Source organism: Macaca mulatta, chromosome 11 (assembly GCF_049350105.2).
Source record: "Macaca mulatta isolate MMU2019108-1 chromosome 11, T2T-MMU8v2.0, whole genome shotgun sequence".
Classification (NCBI taxonomy): Eukaryota; Metazoa; Chordata; class Mammalia; order Primates; family Cercopithecidae; genus Macaca; species Macaca mulatta.
In genome coordinates this window covers 93227564-93240840 of record NC_133416.1, presented here as the reverse complement: position 1 = coordinate 93240840, position 13277 = coordinate 93227564, and the positions used below count along the sequence as shown (strand labels likewise).

At 38.9% G+C, this 13277-nt stretch overlaps 1 protein-coding gene across 1 annotated transcript in view; it reads left to right on the top strand.

The window, feature by feature from the left end:
• MGAT4C (MGAT4 family member C) overlaps positions 1-13277 on the top strand; it is a 290255-nt gene that overhangs the window by 221481 nt on the left and 55497 nt on the right. Inside the window, exon 2 of the mRNA XM_002798698.4 lies at positions 691-740. The gene's annotated coding sequence lies outside the window, so the exon portion shown is untranslated. The remainder of the gene's footprint in view (positions 1-690; positions 741-13277) is intronic.

Sequence of the window (13277 nt, the reverse complement as noted above, 5' to 3'; positions counted from 1 at the left end):
CTTAAAGAAAATGCACATAATTTTAGAGGCATGTTATCTTTAGAGAATTTTATTCACTTACTTATTGTCTCATACCTGCACAGTTTTCTCCTGAATACCCTTGTTAACACAGTCTGGCAGACATTCAATAGCAAACTGTGTTCCAGGCAATGAATTTATACTGTTGTAACAGGAACAATCTCTTGAATGTTGTAACCCTTTATATATGATGGAAAAATCAATAACATGGATAAATGTGTAACAAACTAGCCTGTGCACCTTTTTGGTGAAGTGAAGCTTAGTGATATGGACTGAAATACATTCTTAAGTAAAATAACTTTATGCTTAAGTGGAATATTATAAAATATATTTATTTACTAACACAGACATCAATGGTAATATTAAAAGAGACTTATATGTATGTATCTTTATATTATGCTATATATAATTCAAATAATTAATTTGATACTTTTAATGAAAAATTTAACATAATACAAAGGTATGCCTATTCCATGATATGCATACACGGATAAATTACGTTTAAAATGTTTGGTCTATATTTTTCTGTCAAGTTAGAAAGATTTTATAAATACGATCATAATGCAGTTAGATGGAAAATAGCAAATTATTACAGGGAATACTTTTTATTTTACTTTTATCAGCAAGAAACCAGTGGGTCGTGTTAGTAATATTAGACTTTCTTTTTTCCAGGGTATCAACGGTTTCTGTACAGCACAGATTATGACAGCTTCTTCCTTAAGGTGAGATTGGATGTCATTCATAGTAGTTTTCTAAGGGACTACACATTTTTTTAATGTATTATCAAAAATATTTCATAAGTAAAATTATCCTGGAGTAGCTACACATTCCTAAATTGAAAATATTTTCTCATCAATTTTATGTACATAATTCTATTTCTTCAATAGTACTGTTTTCATGATAAACTCTAACCATTTCTTGGACATTTCTGAGTACAAACCGTGTAACTTGATACTTTGATTAAAACTTGGAAATATGTTAACCATATAAGAAAATCAAGTTAGAGAACAACAGCAAAACATTCTAATACAACTAATACAATTAAGGCATCTCTCAGAGAGTGCATGCACTTGTAGGTACACACAAACACACACACACAGACACACACACACAGAGGATGGTAATTAATATTTGTAACTTTCTCCTAAAATACAAGTCCATTAGAATCTTACAATTCTCAAAAGCCCTCCAGATTGTTGTGTTAATGAGTAGTTTTGCTCTATCTTCTTTATTATTCCAAGAGTTAGCAATTTTTATTATTGTATTATAAGATAGTCATATGAGATTTACTCACACATTTACTCCTTTTTTTACCATTTCTTATCAGACTTTACACTTTATCTATCTGCTAAAAGTATATACTTTATCATTTCCTTTAGTAAAGAATTGTCAAGTTTTCTTTGTCTGAAAGTATTTTTATTTTACTCTTACTCTTGAAAAATAATTTCCCCCATTGTGAATCTAGATTGTCAGTAATTTTGCTTGCACCACTGAGTAGTTTATTATATTGCTTCCTGGATTCCATTTATTAATGAAAACTCAATTGTTTTCATTGTAACAATTCAGACAGTTGTTACACCTGTCTGGGTAATTTGCATTTCTTCTTGTTGCTTTTAAAGTCTTCTCTTAATCTTTAGTGATCTGAAACTGGTTGTAATATGACTGGATATGTTATGCATCCCGCTTTAGATGTGTTAGCCTTCTTGAAACTGTCAGTAGATGTTTCCAGCAATTCTGGAACTCCTCCGTCAGCATGTCCTTTAATGTAACCTCTTCCATTTCTTTATTTTCCATACCTCTTCCTTTTTTCACATCATTTCATTATTTATTACTTTGAATCTACATCCAGTTCACTGATTTTATCTGTGTTGGTGATATATTTTCATTTAATCTTTTTTAATATTCTAATTTGTATTAGTGTATTTTGAAATATTACTTTAGGTTCATGAGGTATATGTGCAGGTCTGTTACATGGGTGAACTGTGTGTCACTGTGGTTTGGTATAGGAATGACCACATTCACTCAGGTAGTAAGCATAGTACCAGATGTAGTAGTTTTTTAACCCTCACTCCTTCCCTCCACACTCTCTGCTCTAGTAGTCTCTAGTGTCTGTTGCTGATATCTTTATGTCCATGTGTACTCAATGTTTAGTCCCCACTTATAACTGAAAACATAGAGTATTTTGTTTTCTGTTCCTTTGTTAATTCACTTAGGATAATGGCCTCCAGCAGCATCCATGTTGCTGCAAAGGACGTGCTTTTGTTTTTTATGGTGACAGAGTATTCCATTTGTGTTAAGAAATTCTGTTTGAGTCTTTTAAAAATTCATCATCTGTTTTTTCTTGTTCTTATGTTCAATCCAAGTTTCTATTTTATTTGCGATTCTATTTACACTCTGTGTTGTTCATGATCAGTTACACTCATGGAATATTATTTTCCATGTGTGTTTTCACTGTTGTTTTAACTATGATTGCACACACACACACATAAAATGTGACTATGAATATTCTTTGAGGCGAGACTTGAAGTTCTACTCTTAAATTTTTTGCTTCTGCCAGTCACTAAGGAGCAATATCAACCCAAGACCAATTTTATACTAACTTCTTTGCTTTCGATTTTTGAGCAAACAAATAGCATGAATTTATTCAGATCTCAGATCTTTAATGAGGATTAATGTGTTTTCGTAAGTTCTTTGTTTTGGTTTTATTTTCTCCAGGCAGCATTCAGGAATGAATATTTCTTTTCAGACCCTTTTTCTCCATGAGATTTGTTTCTCATTTTATGAGGGATAGCGTTTTCTATTATACTTTCCACTTTGGATGGGCCACAAGGTTTATCTCCTGCATTCCGTTCATCATGAAGCAGTCAAAATGTAATCTCAAACATTCTAAGGTTTGGTAGGACTTTTCACACAGGAAGCTAGCTTTGATGATTACTTCACCTCTCAGGGTTTCTGCTTTTATTGTTATCTTAGTATTTGTAGATTTTTTTCCTTCATGCAAAATCAAAGATTCTTGTAATGTACATACGTGTGTGTGTATGTAATTTTATTTTAATTGTTTTTTCATCAGTAACTTTACTCTGGTTAGATAGATCGAATATGCAGGCTTGAAGCAGAAAAGTAAATGTTTTTGATTTCTAAAGATGCTAATATTTGATTCTTTACATTTTGGAGACAGTCATGAAGAAAAATTTATAGTGATTTCTCTATAAACAACTGCTATACTCAGAATAAAGAAATGTTGCAGAAAAAAGTGCATCATTTCTTAAACATTTTGCTTTCAGAATATCAGTTTCTTGAGAACTATTAAGGACTCCAAATGGCTTTGTTTTGAGGATTTTCATCCATTAATATTTGCTGTATTATAAACTAAAATAGAAATTTTAAAATATTTATTTCCTCTACCACTAAGAATAAACCCATTACCTGTAACAGAAATAGTATATTTTTTATGAAAAATAACTGCATTTTTTAAACAAAACAAAAATTAATGAGAAGTTTAGCACTGCTTTGTATTTTTGCTAATCTCTTTCATGTACGATTCAATAGAAAACTCAATAGAAGACTGCTGGAGTGTTGTACCTGCTTCTGTATCCACTCTGTTTTGATACCAAATATCATGTAGTCTTTGAAAAACTTCCCGTGTATTGTGACAGAATGAGAATTAAGACAAATAATATCTTAGCATCATTGTGGAAATAGGTTTGATATTGTAGTTGTTTTCAAAAGTTGCTGGGGATCCACAGGAGACCCTAAATCACACTTTGAAAACTACTGACTTAATAGCTTACAACAGTTTGCCCCATGAGTCTATAGGTTGCGTGGGTAATTCTACTGAACCTGGTAATTCAATCTGGGCTGGACTTGACTCATCTCACACAGCTTACTAATATGTTTCTAGTCAGCTATTGGGTTGTCTAAAGGCTGGCTGCTCTAGAATGATCTTGGCTAAGATGATTAGCACCTCACTCCATATGAACTCTGTACCTCTACCAAACATGCCTTGCTCTGTTTCCGTGGCAGTCGGGGAAGGGTTTCACAAGGGAGAGTTGAAGTATAAAATCACTCTTGAGTCTTAGGCTTAAAATTGTAGGCTGTCAGTTCTACTGCATTCTTTTGGTGCAAACATATTAAAAAGTCAGCTTGAACTCATGTGTGGGGAACAGATTTCATTTCTTGATGGGAGAAGTTACAAAGTCATACCAGAAATGGGGTACATACAGAGCATGAACAATACAAGACATTTTGTCAATCAGTCTTCCACAGCATCTTATATTCTCAACACAGAAACAAGGTAAACAGTTTTCTTTCCTCATCTTCAAATGATTTAACTCCACCGTGGATACTATAGAAATCTGTAGGGACATGTTAAGAAATAATACTGCTGGGCCGGGCGCGGTGGCTCAAGCCTGTAATCCTAGCACTTTGGGAGGCCGAGACGGGCGGATCACGAGGTCAGGAGATCGAGACCATCCTGGCTAACACGGTGAAACCCCGTCTCTACTAAAAAATACAAAAACCTAGCCGGGCGAGGTGGCGGGCGTCTGTAGTCCCAGCTACTCAGGAGGCTGAGGCAGGAGAATGGCGTGAACCCGGGAGGCGGAGCTTGCAGTGAGCTGAGATCCGGCCAAAGCGAGACTCTGTCTCAACAAAAAAAAAAAAAAAAAAAAAAAAAAAAAAGAAATAATACTGCTGTCACCTAAAATTCATTAGTTTGGGCTCTATACTGCAAGTGCTCAGGTAAAACCATAACCTTGGATATAACCAGGCCCTGAGAGACAGGATCACACTAATAAAATACATGATAAATTGATACTGATGACAATATTAACATTACTAATTTTTTAACTCACAATAAAAAATATAGATATTACTTGAGATGGAATTTTCTGCAGAAATAATCAGCAAAATCTCTCACTATAGTCAAGTAACACCAAGAATGTTATGAATATGCTGTCATTAATGCACTTTTACAGAGACAAGAAATAAACAAAATACATATTTGAGCATATTTCCTCCTTACACATAGACAAATATAGAAATCAGACTGTTGTTGTTCTCTGATTATCAAAATAGACAATAGAAGATCAGATAAGTAAAAATTTAACAACATCAAGCTAAGAAAGCTGTATTTAATGATAACAATTTGGGGGTTTTGGTTTTGCGTTTTCTTTTTCTAACAGAATGGAAAATGCTTAAAGCATGTATACAACATTTCTCTCCACCTCAAAGATAATCACACCATTAAGAGGAGAAATATCAAAATTTTATAGCTTGGCTCCCTTTCCTCTGGATCAGATGTTACATATTCCTCAAATGTCTAGAGTAATGCAAGTAATATAAATCAGTGACATAGTTCAGCAGTAAAACGTCAAGTACTTGTGGAGAGAGAGGAGTGTAGGCAACTAGGATAAGCCTTCCTGATATAAATAGTATTAGCTTTTACTTAGGTCCTGTCAATCGCTGCAATGTAGGAATGAAAATCCATTATTATTACATATTTTGATTTTAAAAACAAAAGAAGGTTGTCTCAGAAAGATGCCTGACTAGACACACCCAGGAGGAACATCTGCCACCAAGTGACTGGGACATAGGGCACACTGGTACACTATGAGCATATCTTCAGAGGGAAGGCATTGAAGGTGGACAGAGGGAGGACACAGACCCTGGGCTGAAGTAGGAGGAGACTGGGAACCCTGAACAGAGCTACCTTGCAAAACAACTTATTCCTGGCTCCTAACAACTCTTGGGGAATGAGTGAATTGAACAGGTGAGGAGCAACCTGCCCTCACCATGAACCTCTGGAATCCTGACAACTAGAGATACCACAACACCCATGGACACTTGAGCTAGCAGGGAAAGCTGTGTAGAGAGTTGATAGGAGCAGGACTCTATCCTGTGCTGAACTCAGGGGGTATGGTGTGGGAACATCTGCAGTAAAACACAGCTAGGTCTGTTCCAGGGCCCCAGCCTGGCAGAGCTCACTTGCAGTGCAATGATGGAGAGTCAACCAAGGTGCTTCCCAGGGGCCCACATCATAGCTCCTTCATCAGCTGACTGTGCCTGACCATCAGAGAGCTCCAGCAGAGCAGCCCATGCTAACACACACCAGCTCACCTGCCCCTTACCCCCACCACAACCTCCCCCATGCTGCTTTGCCAGCACTCACTTGCCCACTGTCACTCACTCCACTGTCCTTCCAGTGTGCATGCATGCAAGTGGAACTTGTCTCCCCTCCTCTGCCAGAATATGTGTATGCATGCATCCCCTCACACTACTGCCCACAGAGCAAACATGCACACAGAGGCTGGCAGCCACAAACCCACCAGCATCCCAGCCGGACCAATGAACGTGTAACCCACCATGCTGCCACTGCTGCTGGCATGTGCAAACAAACATGAATTCTTCTATCACCACTCAGACAAAGCACTTTCGCTGGCACCATCCATTGGATTGTTACAGACTGCTGTCTGGAAACAGCTCAGTCCCTCCAGCACCACAGATCCCTAACCTTGAGGGGCCAGAGAACAAAGCTGGGAGCCTGGTATCATTCCCTCAAAGTTAGAGCACACAGCTCAAGAGTGCTGAACTAAGCCTTAGACCCCTAAAATCTTCCAGAAAGAAATCCACTCAACTGAAACCACCTTAGACCACAATCAAACCCTCAAGGGCAGCAAACAAGATAAAAACAAAACCCTTTCAAAGGATAGTAACTTCTAAGATTGGAGGAATATCAGCCCGCACAGATGAGAAAAAAACAGAGAAAGAACTCTAGCAACTCAAAAAACTAAAGTGTCCTCTCACCTCAAAATGACCCACACTGGTTCCCCAGCAATGGTTCTTAACAAGGCTGAAATGGCTGAAACGACAAAAATAGAATTCAGATCATGGACAGGAAAGAAGATTCAGGAGAAAGCCAAAACCCAATTCAAGTATTCTAAGAGATGCAAAAATGTAAAGAGACCAAATTTATTGACTCATTGACATCCCTGAAAGAGAGGGAAAGAAAGCAAACAACTCAAAAACCATATTGGAGGATGTGATGGTTAGTATCAAGTGTCTACTAGATTTGATTGAAGGATGTAAAGTATTGTTCCTGTGTGTGTCTGTGACGGTGATGCCAAAGGAGATTAATATTTGAGTCAATGGACAGAGAAAGGCAGACCCATTCTCAATCTGGGTGGGCACAATCTAATCAGTTGCCAATGTGGCTAGAATAAAAGCAAGTAGAAGAATGTGGAAGGACGAGACTGACTGAGTCTTCTGACATCCTTCTTTTACCTCTGCTGGATGCTTCCTGCCCTTGAACATTGGACTCCAAGTTCTTCAGCTTTTAAACTCTTGGGCCTACACCAATGGTTTGCCAGGGGCTCTCAGGCCTTCAACCACAGACTGAAGGCTGCACTGTTTTCCTATTTTTGAGGTTTTGAACTTGGACTGACTTGCTCCTCAGCTTGCAGATGACTTATTGTGAGACTTCACCTTGTGATTATGTAAGTCAAAATTCCTTAATAAACTCCCTTTTATATATACATCTATCGTATTAGTACTTTCTCTCTAGGGAACCCTGACTAATACAGATTATATAACCCATGAAAATTTCCCCAACTTCACTAGAGAGGACACAATATTCAAATTCAGAAAATGCAGAGAACCCTGTGACATACTACATAAGATGACCATCCCCAAGACTCACAGTCATTAGATTCTCTAAGATTGAAATGAAAGAAAAAAAGGTTAAATGCAGCTAGAGAGAAGGTCACTTGCAATGGGAACACCATAAGGCTAACAGCAGACTTTTTGACAGAAACCCTATAAGCCAGAAAATGGCAGGGGCCTATATTCAGCATTATTTTATATCTCTCTCTCTCTCTCTCTCTCTCTCTCTCTCTATATATATATATATATATATATATATATATATATATAATGGAGTCTTTGTCTGTATCCCAGGCTGGAGTGCAGTGGCATGATCTTGGCTCACTGCAAGCTCTGCCTTCTGAGTTCACACCATTCTCCTGCCTCAGCCTCCCAAGTAGCTGTGACTACAGACACCTGCCACCATGCCTGGCTAATTCTTTGTATTTTTTTTAGTAGAGACGGGGTTTCACCATGTTAGCCAGGATGGTTTTGATCTCCTAACCCTGTGATCTGCCCACCTCAGCCTCCCATTCAGCATGCTTAATGAAATTCCAACAAAGAATTTTGTATCTAGCCAAACTTAGCTTCATAACCAAAGGACATGTAAGATTCTTTCCAGATAAGCAAATGCTATGGGAATTCCTTGCATTGGACCTGTCTTACAAGAGGTTCTGAAGGTAGTGCCAAATATGGATAGGAAAGACTGCAACCAGATACAACAAAAACATATTTAACTACAGAAACCATTGACACTATAAAGCAACTACACAAACAAGTTTGCATAAAAACAAGCTAACAACACAATGACAGGATCAAATCTGCACATATCAGTATTAACCTTGAATGTAACCAGGCTAAAGGCCTGAATTAAAAGGCACAAAGTGGCAGGTTGGATAAAGAGGCGAGACCGAATGATATGCTGTCTTCAAGAAACCCATCTCACATACAATGTCATCCATAGGCTTAAAGTTAATGGATGGAGAAAAATCTGCCAAGAAAATGAAAACAAAAAAACAGACGTTGCTATTCTAATTCCAGACAAAACAGACCTTAAACCAAAAAAGTTCAAAAAGGCAAAGAAGTGTATTACATAATGGTAGAGGAATTAATTCAACAAGAAGACCTAATTATCCCGAAAATATATACACCCAACACAGGAGCACTCAGATTCATAAAGCAAGTGCTTAGAGACCTATGAAGAGAGTGAGATAGCCACACAATAACAGTGGGAGGTTTCAACACCCCACTGAGCACATTAGAGAGATTATCGGAGCAGAAAACTAATGAAGACATTCAGGACCTGAGCACAACCAAATGGACCTAATAGACACCTACAGAAATCTCCACCCAAAAACAACAGAATATACATTCTTTTCATGTGCACTGGCATATACTCTGAAATTGACTGCACAATTGGCCATAAAGCAATCCTCAGGAAAGTCTAAAAAGCAAAATAATGCTAACCACAGAATCAGACCACAGCACTATAAGAATTTAAGTCAATACTAAGAAAATCACTCAAAACTATATAATTACATGTAAATTAAACAACCTACTCCTGAATGACTTGTGGGTAAACAGTGAGATTAAGGCAGAAATCAATAAATTCTTTGAAACTTATGAGAACAAAGATACAACATACTAGAATCTCTGGGACAAAGCAGAAATAATGTTAAGAGGGAAACTTATGGTGCTAAACACCCACATCAAAAATTAGAAAGATTTAAAATTAATAACATCACATCAGACCTAGGGGGACTGCAGAAACAACAGCAAAGTATCAAATTAGGAATTTATTTTTTGAGAGAGTAAATCAGATTGACAGACAAGTAGCTATACTACTAAAAAAGAAAGATGATCCAAATGAACACAATTAAAAATGGCAAATGGGACATTACCACTGAGCTAATAGGAAAAAAAAAAAAAAAAAAAAAAAAAAAGGCAAGATGGCTGCATAGGAAAAGCTCTGGTCTGCAGCAACCAGCTAGATTAATGCAGAAGGTGGGTGATGTCAGCATTTCCAACTAAGGTACCCGGTTCATCTCACTGGGACTGGTTGGACAGTGGGTGCAGCCCAAGGAGGGTGAGCTGAAGCAGGGTGGGTCATCGCCTCACCTGGGAAGCACAAGGGGTCGGGGAACTCCCTCTCCCAGCCAAGGGAAGCCATTAGGACTGTACCATGCACTCCAGCCCAGATACTGTGCTTTTCCCATGGTCTCCGCAACCCACAGACCAGGAGATTTACTCCAGTGCCCACATCACCAGGGTCCTGGGTTTCCAGCACAAAACTCTGCAGCAGTTTGGGCAGACACTGAGCTAGCCACAGGAGGTTTCTTTTTGTTGTTTGTTTGTTTATACCCCAGTGGTGCCCAGAATGCCAGCAAGGCAGAATTGGTCACTCCCCTGGAAAGGGGGCTGAAGCCAGGGAGCCAAGTGGTCTGGCTCGGCAGTTCCCACCCCCATGAAGCCCAGCAAGCTAAGATTCACTGGCTTGAAATTCTTGCTGCTAGCACAGCAGTCTGAACTCTACCTGGGACACTCAAGCTTGGTGGGGAGAGGGGCATCCACCATTGCTGAGGTTTAAGCAGTTTTACACTCACAGTGCAAACAGAGCTATGGGGAGGTTCGAACTGGGCAGAGCCCACCACAGGTCAGCAAGGCCACTGAGGCCAGACTGCCTCGCCAGATTCCTTCCTCTCTGGGCAGGGCATCTCTGAAAAAAAGGGAGCAGCCGCAGTCAGGAACTTACAGATAAAAGCCCCACCTCCCTGGGACAGAACATCTAGGGGAAAAGGTGGGTGGGGGCACAACTACAGCAGACTTAAACTTCCCTGCATGTCAGCTCTGAAGAGAGCAGCAGATCTCCCAAGACAGCATTCAAGCTCTGATAAGGGATACACTGCCTCCTCAAGTGGGTCCTTGACCCCTGTGAATCCTGACTGGGAGACTCTTCCCAGTAGGGGCCGACAGACACTTCATAGAGGAGAGCTCTGACTGGCATCTGGCAAGTGCCCCTCTGGGATGAGTCTTCCAGAGGAAGGAAGAGGCAGCAATCTTGACTGTTCTGCAGTGTCCACCAGTGGTGCTCAGGCAAACAGGGTCTGCAGTGGACTTCCAGCAGACTCCAGCAGACCTGCAGCAGAAGGTCCTGACTGCTAGAAGGAAAATTAACAAACAGAAAGGAATAGTATCAACATCAACAAAAAAGACATCCACTCAGAGACCCCAACTGAAGGTCACCGATCTCAAAGACCAAAGGTAGATAAATCCACAAAGAAGGGGAAAAACCAGTGCAAAAAGGCTGAAAATTCCAAAAACCAGGACTCCTCTTTTCTTTCAAAGGATAACAACTCCTTGCTAGCAAGGGAACAAAACTGGATGGAGAATGAGTTTGATGAATTAACAGAAGTAGACTTCAGAAGGTGAGTAATAACAAACTCCTTTGAGCTAAAGGAACATGTTCTAACCAACTGCAAGGAAGCTAAGTTCCTTAAAAAAAGGTTAGATGAATTGTTAACTAGAATATCTAGTTTAGAGAAGAACATAAAAGACCTAATGGAGCTGAAAAACACAGCACGAGAACTTCATGAAGCATACAAAATTATCAATAGCTTAATAGATGAAGTGGAAGAAAGGATATCAGAGATTGAAGATCAACTCAATAAAATAAAGTGAGAAGACAAGATCAGAGAAAAAAGGGTGAAAAGAAACAAACAAAGCCTCCGAGAAATATGGGACTATGTGAAAATACCAAATCTACATTTGATTGGTGTACCTGAAAGTCACGGGGAGAATGGAACCAAGTTGGAAAACACTCTTCAGGATATTATCCAGGAGAACTTCTCCAACTTAGCAAGGCAGGCCAAAATTCAAATTTGGGAAATACAGAGAACATCATAAAGATATTTCTTGAGAAGAGCAACCTCAAAACACATAATCATCAGATTCACCAAGGTTGAAATGAAGGAAAAAATGTTAAGGAAGCCAGAGAGAAAGGTTGGGTTACCCATAAAGGGAAGCCCATCAGACTAACAGTGGATCTCTCTGCAGAAACCCTACAACATAGAAGAAAGTGGGGCCAATATTCAATATTCTTAAAGAAAATAATTTTCAATCCAGAATTTTATATCCACCCAAACTAAGAGAAGGAGAAAAGAAAATCTTTTACTGACAAGCAAACGCTGAGAGATTTTCTCACCACCAGGCCTGCCTTACAAGAGCTCCTGAAGGAAGCATTAAATATGGAAAGGATGAACTGGTACCAGCCACTGCAAAAACATACCAAATTGTAAAGACCATCAACATTATGAAGAAAATGCATCAACTAATGGGCAAAATAACCAGCTAGCATTATAATGGCAGGAACAAACTCACATAACAATATTAACCTTAAATGTAAATTGGCTAAATGCCACAATTAAAAGACAAAGACTTGCAAAATGGATAGAGTCAAGACCCATTGGTGTGCTGTACTCAGGAGACCATCTCACATGCAAAGACACACATAGGCTCAAAATAAAGGGATGGAGGAATATTTACCAAGCAAATGGAAAGAAAAAAAAAGAAGAGTTGAAATCATAGTCTCTGATAAAACAGACTTTAAGCCAACAGAGATCAAAAGAGGCAAAGAAGGGCATTACATAATGGTAAAGGGAATCAATGCAACAAGAAGAGCTAAGTATCCTAAATATATATGCACCCAACACAGGAGCACAGAGATTCATAAAACAAGTTTTTAGAGACCTACAAAGAGACATAGTGTTGAGAAAAAGGCTGAGGCAGGGCTTGCATGTCTGATATAATGTCCAGGGCTCAGGACATAAAACCCCTTGTGACCTCTGGAATGAGTCTAGACTTGCTGACTCCTTGTTTCTAGCTTAAACTAGAAGAACATGCTCCCCATTATCTCAAGTAGCAGAATATGTTCCATATGCTTCAAAGGAAATGCTAAACCATCACAGCTGTAGATCACATGCTTGCCCTTTTGACCCCCACATTCTCATTACCTATTTCTTTGTTTGATCACCAATAAAAAGTGTGGACTTCCAGAACTCAGGGCCTTCACAGCCTGCATACTCGCATTGGCCCCCTGGACCCACTTTCTCTCTCAAACTGTCACTTCAAATTCCTTTGACTCCACCAGACTTTATCACCCCCACGACCTGGGGTTGAGTCTGATCACCCCAACACTTAGACTCCCACATAATAATAGTGGAAGACTTTAATACCCCACTGTCAATATTAGACAGATCAACAAAACAAAATTAACAAGGATATCCAGGACTTGAAAGCTTCTCTGGACCAAGCAGATCTAATATACATCTACAGAACTCTCCACCCAAAATCAACAGAATATACATTCTTCTCAGCACCACATCTCACATATTCTAAAATTTACCAAATAATTGGAAGTGAAACACTCCTAAGCAAATACAAAAGAACGGAAATAATAACAAGCACTCTCTCAGACCACAGTGCAATCAAATTACAACTCAGGATTAAGAAACTCACTCAAAACCTCACAACTACATGGAAACTGAACAACCTGCTCTTGAATGACTACTGGGTAAATAATGAAATGAAGGCAGAAATAAAGATGTTCTTTGAAACCAATGAGA